This window comes from Canis lupus, chromosome 34, assembly GCF_003254725.2.
Source record: "Canis lupus dingo isolate Sandy chromosome 34, ASM325472v2, whole genome shotgun sequence".
Taxonomy (NCBI): Eukaryota; Metazoa; Chordata; class Mammalia; order Carnivora; family Canidae; genus Canis; species Canis lupus.
Window position 1 is genome coordinate 21657609 of NC_064276.1, and position 20410 is coordinate 21678018.

The following is a 20410-nucleotide window of genomic DNA, read 5'->3' on the forward strand; positions in this document are numbered from 1 at the left end:
GTCTTGATAGCCCAGCTAATCAAGGCTGATTTTAAATCACAGTGAAATCCAGAAGTTGTTGATCTCAGTAACAAAAATCTCTTCATCCCGGTTTTGTTCAGTGCCTTATCATTTTGTATCCCCAGATCAAGTTCTTAAATTGGGTCTCTCATGAGTTCCAGTGTTCTTGCCTGCAGAGTTAGAGGTTAGACCAAAACTAGGGAAATCTAAAGATTATTCCTTGATTATTCTTTGATTTTAAGTTAACAAAATTTTTCAAAATGATAATGCTTACAAGGATACAGTGAAACCAGTGCTTTCATTTATAGGAAATTATTTTGTAATTCAACTTGTCAATATTATCCAATGATGCTGTTCATACATACATATGTTCCACCCACCAATTATTTTTTCAGTGACATATTGCAAGAGGGGGTGATAATTTGGAACATATATGGATATACACTTGTCTTGCATTTTCATATGCCTGACTTCCGTCCAAGTCAGCCCTAGGCATTCATTTACTGTTTATGGGGATTCAGAGTGGGGAAGCAGAAAGAGTAACTCGGATGGGTACAGCAGCAGAGAGAGTAAAAGTTAATATTCAGTCTGGCAACCAAAACAGGAATGTATGTCTATGTTATAATCAGATGTGAAGCCAGGCTTGCTAAGTGAGAGAAGGGTTTCTGAATTCCCTATCCCTTACTCTAGCATTAAGGTCTTAGAAGACTTGGTGACTGATTTTTGTTTAAGGAAGATACTAGACATCTAGGAAGAAAAAGAGGAGAAACCCATCCCTGCCAGCCCTACCGGTTGTGAGAAGAAGAAGAGAAACTAAGAGCAGATACCAGTCTTCTCTTCCCCATCCTGGAGCTGACTGTAGTGTTCTGGAGGATTACTTTAGGAAGGCCCAGCTAAGCATGGGGAGACCCAAAGACAGCTGGAATCATGGCCTGCATTCATATCCATGGCATGCAGGAGACTAAAGCACTAAAGACTCCTGCCATCAGCTTGGTGTTCCTTCCACCACACGGTGAGCATGACATGGCCCAGGAAGTCAGATGTGCCGGGGGAACACCAGCATGTCCTTTACACTACAGCTTATGTGCTAGAAAAATATCTGCATAGCTTATATGTCTTAGGATGAAGAAAGGTTTGAATCGAAGTGCTTCCTTTAGACAGAGAATTTTGTGAGAAAAGAGACATTGAATCTAAAAAAAAAAAAAAAAAATACTGTAGCATGAAAATCTGAGCTTTTTCTCTTGTACTGATTACTACCCATTTATTTTTGGAATGATTGAATTTTTAATAACTATTTTGCAAATAAACTTAAGCACCCTGCAATGGCATTGAACTTTCTGTAAATGAGGCCTATACATTTTCTTTGCATTTCATTCAAAATCAGTTTGGAAATTCCTCATCTAAGTATGCAATGAGTGAAGCATTAAAAAACTTCAGCTTTGAAACTTTTGGAGTAATATAAACTGAAAATAAAGTTTACAAAGGAGAAGATGTTGAAATTTATTCCTATAAAAGCAAGACAGGAAGGAAACAAACCAAGAAAGTACAAACTGTGTAAAAACAATCAATGCTGGAATTGTTTGTATTTTAGAATATGTGAACTTAAAGATTTTTTGTTGTTGTTTTTCATGAGGCTCTTATTTACATTGAATACATTTATTTTCTGTTTTAGAATAAAATAAAATTGAGAAGAACCTTTATTTTGTTGTGTTTAAGTTTGGTGAAACTTTCAACCAAGTGAAAAAAAGAGACAACTTATTCAGTGAGTTTTGGCTTGTAAAAATATTTGTTGATGAAAGGTATTCTAAAAAAAAAAGAGAAAAGACAGTATTTTTTAAGATACATAGCTGAAATATTAACACATTTTTATATGAAATAGAATAGAATATGTTCCCCATTTTTCAAATTTTGCACTGAGCTTATAGAATATTTCAAGTGCTATGAAGAGTGTTTTGTCAGTAAAAAAACAAACAAAAAAAACTGTCTCTAGAGAAGATTCAACTAAAAATGTCAACAATTTCAAATATATGAAAGTAAAATGTAACTTTGAAGAAACAGTTTAGCCAATTGTCTGAAAAAAGTAAAATAATATCATACTGAAAAAAAGTTCTTTAAGAAACACCAATATCATAGTATTAGAAACAGATACATCCAAAAACATTAGTATTCTGTGAACTTATGCAAACAATAATTATTCAGTTACGTTGTTGAGTTCAGATAATTAATATAAAGAAGTTTTTTAAAATTTTTATTTATTTATGATAGTCACACACAGAGAGAGAGAGAGGCAGAGACACACAGGCAGAGGGAGAAGCAGGCTCCATGCACCGGGAGCCAACATGGGATTCGATCCCGCGTCTCCAGGATCGCGCCCTGGGCCAAAGGCAGGCGCCAAACCGCTGCGCCACCCAGGGATCCCTAAAGAAGTTTTTAAAAAATATTTCAATGTAACTTTAAATGCTTTAATGTACTTGGATACATGTTACTTAAATTTTTTAGGCTGAATTTTATGTTTGAAAATAGGTTTTGAGTAGTACTATTTAAGGTACATCATGTCTTGGAACTAATTTATCAGTCAATTAATGGAAATTTCAAAAATTTGTATAATTAATTTTAGCTCCCTTGTTCTCTCAAAATTGTCCTGAATCAAATATATTATATGATCCTCCTAGATATCGCATAGACGTTTTCCTGTATTGCTGTTTTAGGTCCAGAACAAAAACTAGAGACAAAATACAATTCAATTTTTAAAAACATAGGGAAAAGACTGTAAGGGATCTTTTGGTTTTTTTGAAGTGCTAAAATGATTGTGCTAGATGAGAAAGAAAGATGATGAATTTCTCTTCTTCCCTTTGCATTTTACAAATTGAGATTATGTTATTTTTAGAGGAAAAAGACTACACAAGAGGAAAAAACAACAGAAAGTGTTGGGACCTTCCTGGGGCAAGAGGCATCTGCCAGCAGGACTCTGAGGGCAGCGAAGGTGAAGATGCAGGGACAGCACACATGCCTCCCCTGCATCTGTTGGAGCATCAGCTGGTCAAGATGTTCTTTCCTTGCCCTCCAGACCCAGCCAAGGTGGCACTGACAAATAAGGTCAGATTTTGAGGCGGAGGTGAGTGAAGCATTTTATATTTATATCCATAGACACACACTCTTGTGTATGTTCCAGTGACTTTAGGGGACTTCCCACAGGCGTGGGTGTCCTGTATCTAGTGTGAGCTAAGTGCCTGGCCCACTGAGTTCTCTGGACACAAATCACTGGGGGAAGGGGAAAGTTCCAGTGCTTACAGATTGAGGCGAGAGGGTATCTACCTTTCTCAGCGTTATTTGGCTCTCTTCTGTGCTATCTGTTCACGATGATAGTAACATATAGGTAGGATCTTTTTTGGCAGAGTGTTTGTTTTGTTTCCCTCTCTCTGTGATCCCAAGCTCCAAGTTTCAGGATGCACAGAACGTAGTGACTTCATAACTTCCAGGCTAGGGCTTTTCTGAGTACTCTGATTAATTTAACTGGGGGAGGGAGGGGCAGAGGCTGGGTGGGGTGTGGATATACAAAGAGGATAAATAAAATGCTTAGAAGAGTGCTTGGTACCAAATCAGTACTAGATCAGTATCGGTTATTACTTTAATGCTTTATGAAGGAACAACGCTTTCTATCTAGAAGGGAGAGTTTTAGTGGCAACAAAAAGGAGGTAATGGGAAATGGTATGAAATAACAAGATTTAAGAGTTTAGAAGACATGCTGAACACAGATTATGTGCAAGGCACTGTCAGAGGGTCCAGAAATAAAATAGTAAACGAAAGAGCTTAAACTCTTGCTCTCAAAAAATTCACCACCAGTGGATGAAAGTTAATGGAGTTAAGTGGGTGTGAATGTCTCCCATTTTTATGCAAAATTGTAGCCTTTCTAGTATGTATATAATACCAACTGGTTTGTGTGTCAAAGAGCTAAAGAAAGTAGAACAAAACTCAAGGAGCTTGAGGGAATGGTGCATAGCCGCTCCTTATTAACACATTTAGAGGGCAGCATTTGCATCATGGACTTTTTTTCTACCTTATGGGTCACCTAGCACACAAGAAGAATTCATATAAAATAAAAGTACATTAGGATTGTTGTGGAAGACACTGTGAGGTATTCCCTGAGAGGCCATTTCTATTTCTTTTTTGTTAAGAGAATTTGTTTCTGTTTTGGTTTGAAGTAATAGTGTGCTCAGGAAAGGTGGCTCCCAATCTCTAACAATCCCAGAAAATGAACTGCAGTTAATTGAGACCTAACACTTTTGCTAGTATCTCTCCCTTTTGCCAGTGATTGGTTTGGAGTGGCATGCAGTCCTGCTCTGGTTACTGGAAAGTGAGGGAACATGTGTTGGGAAATTTTACATGAAGGTGTTGGAGAATGAAGGTCAATACAAAAAATGTATTTGATCTCTACATGGAAAAAATAACTTGCTCTGTGGCCTTGGCATTTATCACTTTACCCCCAGGACACAGTTTCCCCATCATATCATATCATATTAATAACCCTTGTCCTATCCAATTAACAAGGTTATTGTTATTGCTAATAGAAAACCATGGATTTGGGGGCACCTGGTGGTTCAGTAGGTTAAGCATCTGCCTTTGGCTCAGGTCATGATCCCAAGGTCCTGGGATCAAGCCCCTCATCAGGCTCCCTGCTCAGTGGGGAACCCCACTCAGTGGGGAGCCTGTTTCTTCCTCTGCCCCCCATCCCATTCATGGTCTCTGTCTCTTTTGCTCTCTCTCTCAAATAAATAAAATCCTAAAAAAAAAAAAAGTGGATTTTAACACAATTTCCAAATTTTAAATGCCCATAATACGTAAATGATTACTATTAATTGAAATCTTTAGATTAATACTGATATACAAATATATTAGTAATACATGAAAATATAGGGGGATCCCTGGGTGGCTCAGAGGTTTAATGCCTGCCTTTGGCCCAGGGTGTGATCCTGGAGTCCCGGGATCAAGTCCCACATCAGGCTTCCTGCATGGAGCCTGCTTCTCCCTCTGCTTCTGTTTCTGCCTCTCTTTCTCTGTGTCTCTCATGAATAAATAAATAAAATCTTAAAAAAAAAAAGACAGTATTCACTAATATGCCAACCCTGGGAAAATGTGCTTCTTACTTCAAGAAAATTCAAGTAAATATAATAGTGTTTAAAAGACTTTCAATGAATTCATTTATGTATACATATTTCATTTTCATTGTCTTTATTTCTCTCAAAATCTATGTGTAATTTCAGAATTATTTAATCAGGTTCAGTGAACTTAGGTTTATAAAGGTTGAGACCTTCACCTCCCTTTTTTGAGAGCATAATGGCAAGTGCAGTAAGTAAAGATTCAGGTGTCTTATACTGTGATCCCCAACAAACATTCATTTTTTTCATAAAAATATTCAAATACATGGAAAATAACATAGTAATCATCAAGGGCCCACTATCTGTATTTAACGAAGGTTAACTTGCCATATTTTCCTCAGATATATTTTTAGAATGAAGAAAATGTTACAGATACACTTAAGGACCTTGTGTACCCTTTCCTAATTATGGTTTGTGGTGAGTATTTCCAGATCACATTTTTACTTTGCTTATATATCTATTACATAAGGTATTAACTAAGCCTCTCTATCCCAAAGTCACCAAAACACAGTGATTCAAAGGAGATTGGAGTTTATTTCCCCCTCAAAGCCAGATGGTGGAAGATCCAGGGTAGGTGGTCTGCCTTGAACCATGAGATTTAGTTGTTCCACCATCTCTAAGGTAGCAGTTTTGAAAGTGTGATCTGAGGGCTCCTGTGATCACTGGAATTTTTTCAAGGTGTTTTTCAAGATTACCTCCTCTTTTCAACTATAACGACTATATATCTGTGTGAGGCCAAATTTTCTTCATGTACAGCAACAAAAACAATATTAGACTGAATGCAGAAGCAGGTGAGTCTCTACTTGTCTTGAATAAAGTCATACATTAAAAAGATTTTCAAAAGTGTGATACTTTTTCACTAAATTTATTTTTTAAGTTATTTTTCATCAAGAATGTATTGACATAAACATATACTATGTTTTACAATGAAATTGTATTTTTAACGCCTTAATTTTAAATTTGAATTTGATACGTATCAACGGATATTCCAACATAAATAAAAGCTCTTTATTTGTGTCCTAAATAGGAAAAGTAGTAAAATGTAGTGTCTAGTTGGCAGCTGTATTCGGCCAAAATTTTTTCCACTATGAAGAAGGGAGGATGGATTTAAAGGAATGACTAGCAATTCAGTGCAATCTGTGTGTTCATAAGCAATATATAATGATTGTGTAATTTAAGAATTTACATGAATGGGTATCTTTCTGTATGAATCCTCCTGCATGTTACTTTTCTGTAACTCAAAATTATGTTTTCAAGATTTATGTATCCTAATACATACAAATCTAGTTCATTCATTCTAACTGTTGAATACTCTCATACTGCAGGATTACACCACAATTTATTTAAATATTTCTTTGATTGGTGGGTATATTGAAGAGTTCCAATGATTTACAATACACATTTTTCTGCATATCTCTTCGCATCAATATGAGAGCATTTCTCTAGAGATTTCAGGATTAACTTCTGTGTTGTAGGATATACATGACTCCAAACTTCTTTATTAAATTGGTGTTAAATTTTTCTCCAAAATGGTTGCACCAATTTGCAAACTGCTTGCACAGAGTGAGAATCCCTTTGCTTCTTTCTCTGCCAAACTTGTGAATATTGTCAATATGGAGCCATGGAAATGAAAGTTACTGTTGTTTAATTTGCACCTCTGCTTTTAGATATTAGGATGGTTAGAAATAGGTATGATGGCAATCAAAAGAATTCTTGATAACCGTGATTACATAATTGAGGTTTTTTTTTTCACATTAGAAATGTGGAGTTAAGCAGTTGCTAGAATGGTTTTGCAGATCATTAATGTAATCAAGAAAATTAAGCCCAGGCATCTTTCTGCTGCATTATCCTAAGTATATTGACTTTTCCTCCTCATGCTTATCATCTGATGGTTGCAAGATGATTGCCACTATATCTCTTAAATGTTTGATAGAAAAGGGGGGAAGGGGAGGGATGACTCTTATGACTCTCCTCTTAAATCTGGTTCCTTTTATCACCAAAGATAAGGTGCCTGGTCCCCACTCTAACAGACTTCTTCTTATGTAGTTTTTGCTCAGAGTTGGCTTAATTAACCAACGCTAACACATTGTTCTTGTAGCTTTAAATAAGCTAGAAAAAAGATAGGATATGTCCCTCACATTTCTTATTTCAAATTGTCTTAGTTTTTCAAGGAGATATATATATATATATATATATATGTATACACACACACACACATATATATATACATATATATATTTACACATATTTACATTTGGGATAAAATTAAACCTTTATAATGTTGTAAACAGAAAACAAGGTATCTTACCTTTTAAACTCAATGTGACAATCTCTGCCTTTTAATTGCAGTGTTTTCCCCTTAAAGCTAATGTAATTATTGATATAGTTGTGTTAAGTCTGCCTTCTTTGGGAAGAATAAAAGTATGTGCTATAAAACCTACATACATTATCATTATTTTGACTATATAAGAAATTATAAAAAAATAAGTTCTTCAGGAGAAAAGAATCTTATGTTAGATGGAAGCTCAGATCTTCAGGAGGGAATAAAAAATATTAGAAGTAAATATCTAGGAAAATATTTCACAAAACCTCTATTATTTTTATTATATAAACATTTATCTTTAAATTTATTTTTTTAATATTTTATTTATCCATGAGAGACACAGAGAGAGAGGCAGAGACACAGGCAGAGAGAGAAGCAGGCTCCATGTAGGGAGCCCGATGAGGGACTTGATCCCGGGACTCCAGGATCACACCCTGGGCCGAAGGCAGATGCCCAACTGCTGAGCCACCCAGGAGTCCCTATCTTTAAATTTATTAGAGGACTATTAACTGTTTAATGCAAAAATTATATTATATTTTTTACAGTATATATATATATATATATATATATATATATATATATATATATATATCCTTTTGGTTCTGGTTCTCTGGAGAACTTTCCTAAAGCTGTTTTATAGAGTTGAATATTATGTGCTTTTCTGTCTACTTTCATTACCCCAAATTTTTTGTTCTAAGTAAAATCTTACTTAAAATGTCTCTCGTGGTGACACCTTTCATTCTTGGACCCAATTCCAACACGTGCTGGGGAAGATGATCTTCCCCAATGCACAAACAATTCTTGGACACCAGAAGGGTATCCAAGAATTCAGCTCAATCCTGATGCTTATCTACTAGAGATCCCACAGGTTAAGGTTTACAGTCCTACCCGCCCCCCCACCCCCCACCCCCCCAACCGTCATCACTCCCTCCTTGTGCTTCAGATACCAATCTCAACCTTCAGATACCAGGTTATTACCTGAGCTTCTGACCACCTGGCTATAAATCAGAGGTTCCCATGACCCTCTTCTTGGGTTTGATTAATTTGCTAGAACAGCTAACAGAACTCAGAGAAATGTTTCACTTATTAGATTATTGGGTTTATAACAGGATATAACCCAGGAACAGCCAGATGGAAGAGATGCTTAGGGCAAGGTATGTGGGAAGGGGGATGGAGCTTCCATGATCTCTCCAAGCTTGCCACTCTCCCACCATCTGTGTGTTCTAACCCACCAGGAAGCTCTCTGAACCATCCTTCTGGGGTTTTATGGAGGTTTCATTACTTAAGTATGACAATTAAATCATTGGCCACTGGTGATTGAACTCAATCTTCAGCCTCTCCCCTACATATTTACCCCTCCTTGGAGGTCAGAGGGTGAGACTGGAAGTCCTAACCCTCTAATCACCTGTTTGGCTACCTGCAACCAGCCCCCAATCTTAGGTGTTTTGTAAAATCACCTCGTTAACATGATAAAAGACATCTTCATTGCTCTCAACACTTAAATATTAAGGGTTTTAGAAACTCAGTGCCAGAAACAGAATAAAGGACAAATGTATATCTCTTATTATAAATCACAATATTACAGCCACCATTCACTTTCTGAGGGCCATGATACTTTGCAGGTTGTTGTCACCGAAGACAAGAGACAGTATACCCTAGATTTGGTGACTGTGACTATTATTAATTTCCCTAACCATTGCCAATATTTAGCAAATGGAATTGGCTTTGCCATAGTTACCTTGGAGTCAGTACCTGTGCATATCCATTTTAGGCTGTGGTGTCTATCCAAAAGAGCGCATATGCCAAAAGATGCCTTGGCGCCTGCAACCTGCAGCATTTCCTGAATAGCCACCTCATGTAACATCATTTTTAAGTATTCTCTAACTGGTTTTCAAGAGAAAGCCAGAGAAATAAAGGCTTTCTGGCAGAACACTTATTTTTTTTCCAAAAAGAATTTAAGGAGAATGAACCCACAAATAAGTCACCTCAGGGTGGTTTCAATAGGCCATAGTGACCTCCTATGATGGAGGTCTCTGTGGGGATTTTTCTGTGCACCAGGCCTTTATTGTTACTTGTGAAGCTGGACTATACTCCGACCCTCATTTCTTCTAAATTATACTGCTAGTAGCTAATCTTTCTAGAATGCTTAAGGTTTGAATATAAATCATATCAATTAATCTTTTCAATAACCCTCTGGTGTAAGTGACATTTCTTCCATTTTACCAGTGATAAAACTAAACAAAAGATATGAGAGATTACCTTACATTATATTGTTAATAGGTTTCAGAGCTCAGACTTCCCATTACAGCACTGGAGATGCTTATGGTTATAGGATATTTTGACTCTGACACTGGTGTCTGAATTCAACTGGACTAATCATTATAGGCAAATTACTATAATAACAGTCACAAATCTCAAAGGATTAGAAGAACAGAAGCTTATTTCTCCTTATATAAAAATTCAAGTCTGGTGGTCTTCTATACAGTGTTTCAGGAACCTAAGCGTCTTCCATTTTGCACTCTACCAGTCTCTGTGTCCTCAAAGTCCTCTCCTTTCAGTGAAATAAGGAAAAGAAGGAGCATGGAATAAGGAATATAATAAACTTTTATAGGCCAGCCTGGAAGGGGTACACATCACTTTTCATTAGTCGGAACTCAGTCATATGGACATACTAACTGCAAAGGAAGCTCAGAATATGGTTTAACTATGTGACTAGGAAAGAGATGTTTCAAATACCTACATTGGCTATGACCACTTAGATTTACATAGTTCAATACAGAAATACTTGGCTTAAAAATATTTAACATTTTAAAAATTAGCAAGTGTATTTTTTAATAGATACCCTTAGCCTATACATGATTCTCAGTCCATCTCTGAGTCTTATCTTAACCTGTCTAGAAAAAGATTCAACTACAAATAACAACAACCACAAAGTAATATTGGCTTAAAAAGGTAGACATTTATTTCATTCTCTCTCTCTCTCTCTCTGTAAAAGAAGTTCAGATTGAGCTTGAAATTACATTGAGAGCTGGTATGGTATATCCACCATCATTAGGAATCCAGACTCTATCGGCATGACTTGTACCTGTGACCTTCTATCATCAAGGCAACTTCATGGCGATGAGTGTTCCCATCTTCCAACCATATTGCAGGCTGGAAAAAGATATGAAGAAATATGGGCTTTTCACAAATTTTTGTCCTTTAGTAGTTCAAACTAGGATTTCAGAGTTTGGTGAACTCTGCTTCCTAGCATTGATCAAAAGAGCTATATCAACATGTCCTACTAAACAACTCATACTGCTACATATAACCCCTACTTTGTCTTCTTTTTTTAAATATTTTTCCCTTCTTTCCTAACTTCTTTTAATGTATATTTGTTGAAAACTGTTATACAGCACACACATTGTACCTAGGAATCAGTGAAGAGCAAAACTTTCATGGTTTTTGTCGTTGTGGAGTTTATAATCTTTGTCTTCATATATCCAATGCTTGTTTAACACCTTTCCAGGATTAATTATCCTAAAGAGCAAGCTGCATAGTTCTCTCTCACTAAAAAAAAGATAATATTTAGCAATGAAATGGTTGAGAACAGAAAGCTTGGATGGATTTGACTTCAAACTCTACTTTTTACTAACTGAATAACCTTGAAAAACATCTTCATTTCTTTGTATTTTAAATTCCTCGGTGTTAAAATAAAGATAATAATATCTAATTGATGGAGGTATTATGATCAGAGTTATAAGTAGAACAAAATACCTAAACTTTATCTCAGTGTATCATATTATAGAATAGTTAGACAACACATACATATCTTCACTGGCATTGAAATAACTGAACTTGGCATCAAATTAATTAAATTGTCAAGAATGCTAAGTTTCCATACAAAGTTATAGTATGTCTTACATGATTTATAATACCTATGCATGAGACATATCATAAATATGTTCAATTCCAGTTATATATTTTAGACAGACTTAATAATTTAAGCATTCTCTCTAGATAACTCAGTCTTTGCTTGAAGGAGTTAGGAATATGCTTAGTTCTTCAAATTTCTAGTCTGCTACTTCCATCCTGTCTTCTCTCCAAAATGATATGGATGTATGGTGGGGAAAAAAAAAAAGTCATGTAAGTAGCCTCAGTGCTGTAAGGGTGATGCAACTTGATGTAGCATCTCCTATATTTTTTACTGTTATGGTCAGTGAAGTCAGGTGGTTTCTGCTAATTTGGACTGGTATTAACTTGTTCTGTCTTATTTTTTTTTCACAATTGGGAAACAAGCTAGTGTCTGAGGATCAGGACTCCATCCACTTAATTTTCTTTTGATATCTTTCAGTCCCATTCCCAAAGTAGGCAGATTTTTCCCACAGAGACTAAAGAAGCAAGATCATTGCTCAGGACATTTTTCCTTCACACTAGCAGACACCATTTCCTTATCATTGGTCTTACACCTATACTGCAGTTCTGAAAGTGGTGCTTAACTGCAGGCTAGGGTTCTTCTAGGAAGGTCTTTAAAGTCATATCCTAGAGTTTCCATGTTCTTAGGCTCCTCTATCCTAGTGGAAAGTTTCTAAAACCTCTAAAAATTACCACTAAGTTGCCAGTTCTGATAGTAAAGCAAAAACAGAAACAAAACAAAGAAACAAGAATACTGACACCAGAACTCATACATATTCTGTTCTTTCCCCTCTTCTCAAAATTCCTTTTATTGAAATATTTCTCCTTCCTCTACCATCTTTCTTCTAAGTAGGGTATTAAGTCTCATGAAATAAATGAAAAGTTACTTTCTCAGTACTATAGAAAATGAAATTGCCTAAGCCTAGTCCTGATATTTGTTAGATATAATGAATGAATCTTGAAAATATAAATGTTTTCTTTTAAATAAGTATGAATTTATGACTATTATCTTGCCTCAAAATTCCATTTTGGGGTCTTCCTTTTCCAACTCCAAAGAAGTAACTAGTGTATTTTCCCTTCTTTCATAAGCAAATCTAAACCCAGACAAAATACATGAAGCAACTCATTTTAGTTGTTAGACTCCAGGCAACACAGGAGTATGAACCTGACAGAAAAGGGAAAAAATATAATAAGCCGTATAATATGTCCCAGATTTCTACCTGATAGCACTTTTTAGATAGTGGTACAGGTAGGGAATACCCAAGCAAAAAACAGTTTTGCTGAGTTTATGAAAAAAAAAATGTAGTTCTGGGAAATTGAGGGGTTTAGAATTAGTGGAGATTACTAGGCAAAGCTACTCTAGAAATATTCATAAGGATCCCTTTATGTCTGTTGCTTTATGTGTGTAGGGTGAAACTCCCTGGGACTTAGAAAATAATGACTCCAAAACTTAGAGAGGGTGTTGTTCAACTTCAAGCTGGCCAAAGTAGAGAGGCCTTATTGAATACTTTGGCCATTCAGCAGAGATCACAGAAAGGTCATGCCTTACTGAGTGATAAAACAGAAAAAATAAATAAATAAATAAATAAATAAATAAATAAATAAATAAGATCAACCTAGAATTCTATATACATTGAAAATATGTTTTGAAATGAAGTTGAAATAAAGACTTTGTTTTTTTAGACAAACTAAAGTTAAGAGAATTCATTGACATCAGACCTGTGCTACAAGAAATATTAATGGGAGTTCTTCAGGCAAAAGAATATAATCAGGTAGACACTTGGATCTACACAATGGAAGAAAAGACCCAGAAATGATTAATGATAGGACAAATATATTTTTTCATTTTAAAATTTATTTTAAAGAAAGTGATTGTTTAATGAGAAAATACTAGCAATATATGGAAAAGTTTATAAGATATGTAGATATAAACTATCTAAAAAATGTAGGTTAAAAATAAAAATATTATAAATGAATAGCATGAACATACCTAAAATTCAGATCTTAATTTCTAAATAACTTTTTCAACTTCCTGTTTCAGTTCATTTTATCACTACCACGAGAAAAAGATACAAGCTAGACATTCAATGGCTTTTCTTGGACCTATCAGAGAACTGAGGAAACAGGACAATCTACCACTCTGATATTTGGAGAGACACATGCATCCAGAGAGATGTAGCTAAGATCTATCTACCTAAAGGGAGGCCCCTGGAGCCATAAACCTATAGGAACACTGAACTAGTAATTCTGATGACCTGCTAGAGATTGTGGATTGGCACAAGACTAAAAAACTGCTAGGCCATGTAGTCTTAAGGAGACCCCTCCAAAATTTATGAGCTTTACATCCAGAAACCCAACCAGCTCACCATGGTGAAGTTTCAAGAAAGGTTCTTCTGTGGGTATATCAAGGGAGGGGAAGAGTAATCGTAGTAATTTTCTAGGGCTGCCCTAACAAGGTACCACAAATGGGTGTGGCTTGAAACAATAGAAATTGATTGTTTCACAGTTCTGAAGGCTAGAAGTCTGAAACTAAGGGGTTAGCAGGACCATGCTCCCTCTGAAATATATAGAGGAGAATCCTTCCTTGCTTCTTTTTAGCTTCTGATGGTGGCCATCGGTCCTTGGTATTTCTTGACTTGTGACTGCATCACTCCAATCTCTGTCTCTGCCATTACGTGGCATTGTCTCTGTATATCTGTGTTCACATTTCCTTCTTCTTATGAGAATATTAGTGTTAGAAGATTAAGACTTACGCTAATGATCTGATCTTAACTTGACTGCATGTGTGAAGACCCTTTTTCCAAATACGGTCTGTGCTTTCAGGTGTTGAAAGTTAGGAATTCAATGTATATTTGGGATGGGGGAAAATTCAGTTCATACCAGTAATCATTGTGGAGTATACTCAGAACTTTCATGACAAAAGCCTATTGTTCAGGAGAAAGGACTTTTCCAGAGCCATATCCCAACTCAGGTAAGAGAATTCCTTCCACTCCTTTTCCTTTCAGCCTTCTGTCTCAGCTAAGAGAAAAAGATAATAAAACAGACACAACAGGGGTTGGAAAAACAAACAAGATCTGCCACTGGAGAAACAACTGTGGAGGTCACAGTCCTGACACACAGATCCACTAAAAGACTAAAAGTTTAATCAGAGTATTATAAAACAGTTCCTTTACCACACACCTTACCATCACACCAACAGGGACCCAGCACAATAATAGTGGATTACAGCTAAAATGGCTGCAAGACACAGACTCTCTCTGAAGAGGAATATTTAAGGAAGCCTACAGGACACTAAAGGCATTTGAATCTACTGGCACTTACAGATACAGCAAACATTAAAAGAGCCCAACTTCTAGCCAGATTAACACAAATCCTCACACTAAAGACCTATTTATCTCAGTCTCTATTACTCAATAAAACATATCCAGCCTTCAGAGCATGCCAAAAGGCAAGAAAAAACATAGCCTGAAGAGAAAAACCATCCTCAAAGCCATCTCAAATATGACACAGATACTAAAATCATCACATAGGGAATTAAAATGATTATAATTAATATGTTAAAGGCTTTAAAGAAAAAGTAGACAACTTGCAAGGATAGTTGGGAAATGTAAGCAGAGAGATGAAATACTAAGAATCAAAAGGAATTTCTAGAAATTTTTTTTTTTTTAAAATCACTGTACCAGAAATGAAGACTGCCTTTGATGGGTCATCACTAAATTTGACATTGTTCAAGAATCAGTGAGCTTTAAGGTAGGCAAATATACACTTTTCAAACTGAAATTCAAAAGGAAAGAATATAGACAATAGAGAAAAAAAAAAAAGAAAAAAGTAAACAATCAAGAACTATGGGACTACTTCTGGAATACCAGAAGAGAAAAAGTGAGAGTAGAAAAGAAAAAAAGTGAGGTAATAATGACTAAGAAATGAGCAAAATTAATGTCGCACACACCAAACCACAGATGCCTGAATGTCAGAGGATGATAAACAGGATAAATGATAAACAAACATACACACATACATTTATATAGACCACTAAGCATATTATACATATTATATTCAAACCCAGAAAACCAAAGAAAAAGTGAACATCTTGAAAGAAGACAGAAAAAAATAATATTTTATCTATTGAGGGAAAAAAGATAAGAATTACAGCAGACTTGTCATCAGAAATCATATAAGCTAGAAGAGAGTGGGATGATATTTTTGTGTTGAAAGGAAAAACAAAGCAAAAAAAAAAATCACCAATTTATAATTTTGTATCTAGAGAAATGAAGCTTCAAATGTGAGGGAGAAATTAAGATTTTCCCAGAGAAACAAAAACTGAAGGCAATCCATTGCCAGCAGATCTTCCCTGAAAAAAATATTAAAAGAAATTCTTTAGGCAGAGGGAAAATGATATAGGTAAGAAACTCAGATCTACATATAAAAGGAGTCACATTTCCTAAGCAGATTGCTAATTCTAGACCTAATTCAGGGAAAACAAAATAAACCCAGAACACTTTGCGGTGCCAGGAAGTAAGGAAATGTTTAAAAGGGGGGCGGGGGGGGGGGATGTCAAAGTGACACAGGAGCCAGTGTGAAAGACCTCCCAATGGTCAAAATTAGAAATATACAAGAAAAAAAAATCAAATAATGCCATGTTGGATTATAATTGAAAGCAGAAAATAAATATGCTGCATGGATATTGCCATGTATAAATGATTAAACCAATAAATAAATGGGAAAGGTGGAACAAACCTTTACAAAAGAATTTCAAGTAATATATGTAGATGCACCTCCTTCTAGAAATTGGAGGTTAATTTCCGTCTTCTTGAGTATGGATTGGGCTTAGGAATTTGCTTCCAAATAATAAAGTATGAAAGGCAAAACATAGTAACTTAACAGGGGAGTATCTAAAGACTCCAACTTAATCAAGTGACCAAAGTTAAGAACACCAGTGATAAGTCATTGCTATTATTAACCTTCTGTTATAATGTGATGAGAATACACTACACCTCTGTGGTATTCCTCTCAAAAAAACAATAAACCCTATAATCATGAAAAATGTATCGTAATTGTAAAAAAGCCATATAACAAACACCTACTGAGAGATAGTCTGTAAAATACCCAACTAGTACTTTTCGAAACTGCCATGGTCATGAAAAACAAAGAAAAGTGAGAAATTTTGAAACACCAGAAGAAACAAAAGAGTAATGATCAATAAATGCCATATAATGGATCAGATCCTGGAATTTAGTTAATAGTAATGTACCAATGCTAGTTTTTAAAATTTTGATAAATGTACCATGGTTATATAAGATGTTAATTTTAGGGGGAACTAGGTGAAGGATATATAGAAATATTTTGTATTATTTTTACAACTTTTCTCTGTATCTAAAATAAATTCCAGAATTTAGAAAAAAACATTTACAAAAATAAAGGGATGAAAAAGAGATATATCATATAAACACATGTCTTAAATTTTTTGAGGTGGCTATATTAATTTCAGACAGACTGCAGGAAAAAGAAATATTACCTGGGGCAAAGTGGAATGTTTCATAAATATAAACAGGCAAATGCATCTAGAAGACATAACAACCTATATGTATATTTACCTAATAACAGAGCTTAAAATATAAGCAGGAAAAAAAAATAGAACTAATGCAAGAAAACAAAACTACTAGTAGTAAATAGTATGCATGCTGATAAGCCACTAATACCCATTCATTAAATTTCTGTAGATAATTTAATTGGAAAGTATTTAGAATTCTAGGTTCAATAAGTAGCCCAAGTTCTGTACCGGTCCTGCAACTGGAATTGGCAAGCCACTTCATCATCACAATTCCTCATCTATACAACGGGAGGACTTTATAACATCTAGGGCTCCTTCTAGATTCGATTTTCTGCAATTTTACATCAATGTCCATATCAAAAACATGAGAGAAGGAAACTACTTTCAACAAAGTTGCCAAATATACTTCCCCAAATTTAAGAGATGACTAAAGGCAATTGAAATGAACAAGAGCTGAAACAAACTATCAAAACTTACCTGTCATCAATTTTTTAAAGAAAATTTTTGCTTTATTTTATTTAAGTTTTTGCTTTTTTGATTGATTGAAAGGATTCACACCATTTCAAAATCAATCTTGGTATACCCACCCTCCAAGTTTTTTCTGAAATCATGGACTACAACAAAGGCATTAGGGAAGAAGACTATTTTCAAAGGAAGTCATTATGCATATTATTCTTGGAGTTTGTGATTTTGTAATTCTTTGTACTAAATGTTTCAATTCTTTCTTTAATATCAGGGATGAGAGTTTCAAGGTACTTTCTGTGACCCTACTGGAGATTTCATTTACATAATATAAAATTATATCAAATATGAGCGAATCTCAAAGTTGTTGAATCAAAGAAGCCAGACATAAGAAGGCATATGGATTATCCCATTAAGTATCACACATTTCTAATAGCTGAGTAATATTCCATTGTATACATAAACCACATCTTCTTTATCCATTCATCTTTCGTTGGACACCGAGGCTCCTTCCACAGTTTGGCTATCGTGGCCATTGCTGCTATAAACATCGGGGTGCAGGTGTCCCGGCGTTTCATTGCATTTGTATCTTTGGGGTAAATCCCCAACAGTGCAATTGCTGGGTCGTAGGGCAGGTATATTTTTAACTGTTTGAGGAACCTCCACACAGTTTTCCAGAGTGGCTGCACCAGTTCACATTCCCACCAAAAGGGGCAGCCTGGGTGGCTCAGTGGTTTAGCACCGCCTTTAGTACAGGCCATGATCCCGGAGACCCGGGATGGAGACCCACATCAGGCTCCCTTCATGGAGCCCGCTTCTCCCTCTGCCTGTGACTCTGTCTCTCTCTCTCTCTCTCTCTGTGTGTGTCTCTCATGAATAAATAAATAAATAATATTTTTAAAAAAGTATCGCACAAAAGCAGAGAATATTTACTTCTAATGTCAGGGAAGTGGTTGTATTTAAGGTAAAGTGCTAGTGACCAGAAGAGAGCTCAATGAGACTTCCAGAATTCTGGCAATATTTCTTTCTCTTTCTGGATGCTAAGTATTTTTTTTTATTATTATAGTCCTTGAGTACAGTTATGACACATATACTTACCTGTATGCATGCACATTACATATAATAGTATAATAATATATTCATATAGTATCACAATTATATATTTTAAAAACATGCTTCTAAACACAGGACTTCATTTGAGCCTCATAATAACTTCCTTGGACTGGTGATGTAGGGATCATTGTCATTATTTTAGACACAAAGGAAATGAGTCTTCAAAAATTCATGTCAATTCAATTCAGCTAACATTTTTTGTGTACCTAGTATATTCCAGGAAGAAAAAAAATATACTGGATAGTAAGATACAAATAGTCCTTACAGTTTAAAAAAATGAAGTAAAGTACCCCCAGAGCACATAGCTGAAAAAGGTCATGGCATTTTGGACATAGAAGGGACCCCAGACAACATCAGTGCTCTCCTCTTTTAGAAGAGGGCATGGCCAAGGGCATGGACTTTTTAGTGGCCCTGGTTTGGGTTGGATTTCTAGTTTCAATACTTAATCCCTGGGTGACCCTGGGCAAGTTACCTACACTCTCTCCACCTCGGTTTGCTGATCTGAAACGTAGTATTAAAAATATCCATCTTAAAAATAGCTCTGAGGTAAATTTCAAAAATCTGGGAGCAATCCTAGCACACCACCCAGCAGCTAGTCATCATAAGTTACTCTGTCCCCTTCAGGTGACTTGAGGTAAGGGGCTCACAATCCAGCCCCCTTTCTAGCAGGTTTTTCTGCTTCTCCAAATACGTACAAATGAGATATGAAGTGTTAGATACACTGGGATGTGAGGCACATGCTATACAAGCCCTGTCCACTTTCCAGGGAATCTGCGTGTGGAGCTTCTGTGTTTCATAACCCGTGGTCCAGAGGGGAGGCAGAAGCAATCCTGGTGTTGATGGCAGGGCTGCGGGGGTGCAGATGAGTAATCCTTTCTGGGAGGAAAGCAGATACGGCAGCCTGGAAAGCACACGTTCGGGGAGGCTGAGTAGGAGGATGAGCTTAGATGAGCAAAGACCACCATCCTGGGCATGTGATGCAAAGCCTCGGGAATGTGTCCGAATCCAATCCAGTGGCCATCCTCATCATGCTCTGTAGCCCTCTGAGCCTCGGCAGCTGTCACGGTGACTGATGTGCGACACCCTGACCTTTGCTGACACTGTCCTTCCTTCTTGTCTTTCACCCACGGCTGTCCCTGTTTTCCACATCACGCTGGCTGATGGCTTATGGGTCTGTAGAGCTACTTGGGGGAAAATCCCATTCTCTGTCATCCTGTTCCTGGGACTGTGATCTCCTACTGGTTTAGGTGATTGATGGGAACTCTCATTCTAGTAAAATACACTCTGCTCCTTTGCAAGGGTCCCTCCCCACATCAGCCATTGTCTTCGTGCCATTAAAGGAGGACCAGACTCTTCAGAATATATACCTCACCAATGAGGAGCTCCCATGTATCTTGTGAGGCACCTCCGTATCCAATACCTCATCTGGTTTTCATGACGGCCCTCTGGGGGAGCCACACAAGGGTATTATTTCCTTTTCACTGATGAAGAAAACAAGGTTCCAAATGGTCTCTGGAATTCTCCCAAGTTCCATGACAAAGTAAGTGGCTATCAGAATCAGAACTCAAGTCAACTGAAAACCAGCTCATTGGCTGTCACCATGCTGGTTCTGGATTCCACTGATGTACTTCAATGGCTCCTACTGCTTAGCAACCTGGTCTTCCCTAATTTGTATTTGTTCTAGAAAGGCTATCAGCAAGAAGAGTTCTCTCTCCTGTACTTACCATGTTTCGTGAAATTGAGGAAAGGGAGTGCATGATTCGAATGGACAATTGGAGGTAGCTTCAAGAATCAGTTTGTACGTTAAGTTTAGGGAGCTATCCCCAGCAGCCTCAGTCTTGGATTGCCTCCATCTCCCCTTTATGCTCGACAGCACCCTGCATGCACATTTAAAATGCATGGAAATCATCT

The 20410-nt window shown here is 36.4% G+C and overlaps 1 long non-coding RNA gene across 1 annotated transcript; it reads right to left on the bottom strand.

The window, feature by feature from the left end:
* Window positions 1-10424: 10424 nt before the first annotated feature.
* On the bottom strand, window positions 10425-20021 carry LOC112645822 (uncharacterized). Its single transcript, XR_003127277.3, has 3 exons — window positions 19195-20021; window positions 10889-11028; window positions 10425-10632 (listed from the first exon to the last, which is right to left on the bottom strand). It is a non-coding gene; the product is annotated as an uncharacterized LOC112645822 (long non-coding RNA).
* Window positions 20022-20410: the final 389 nt, after the last annotated feature.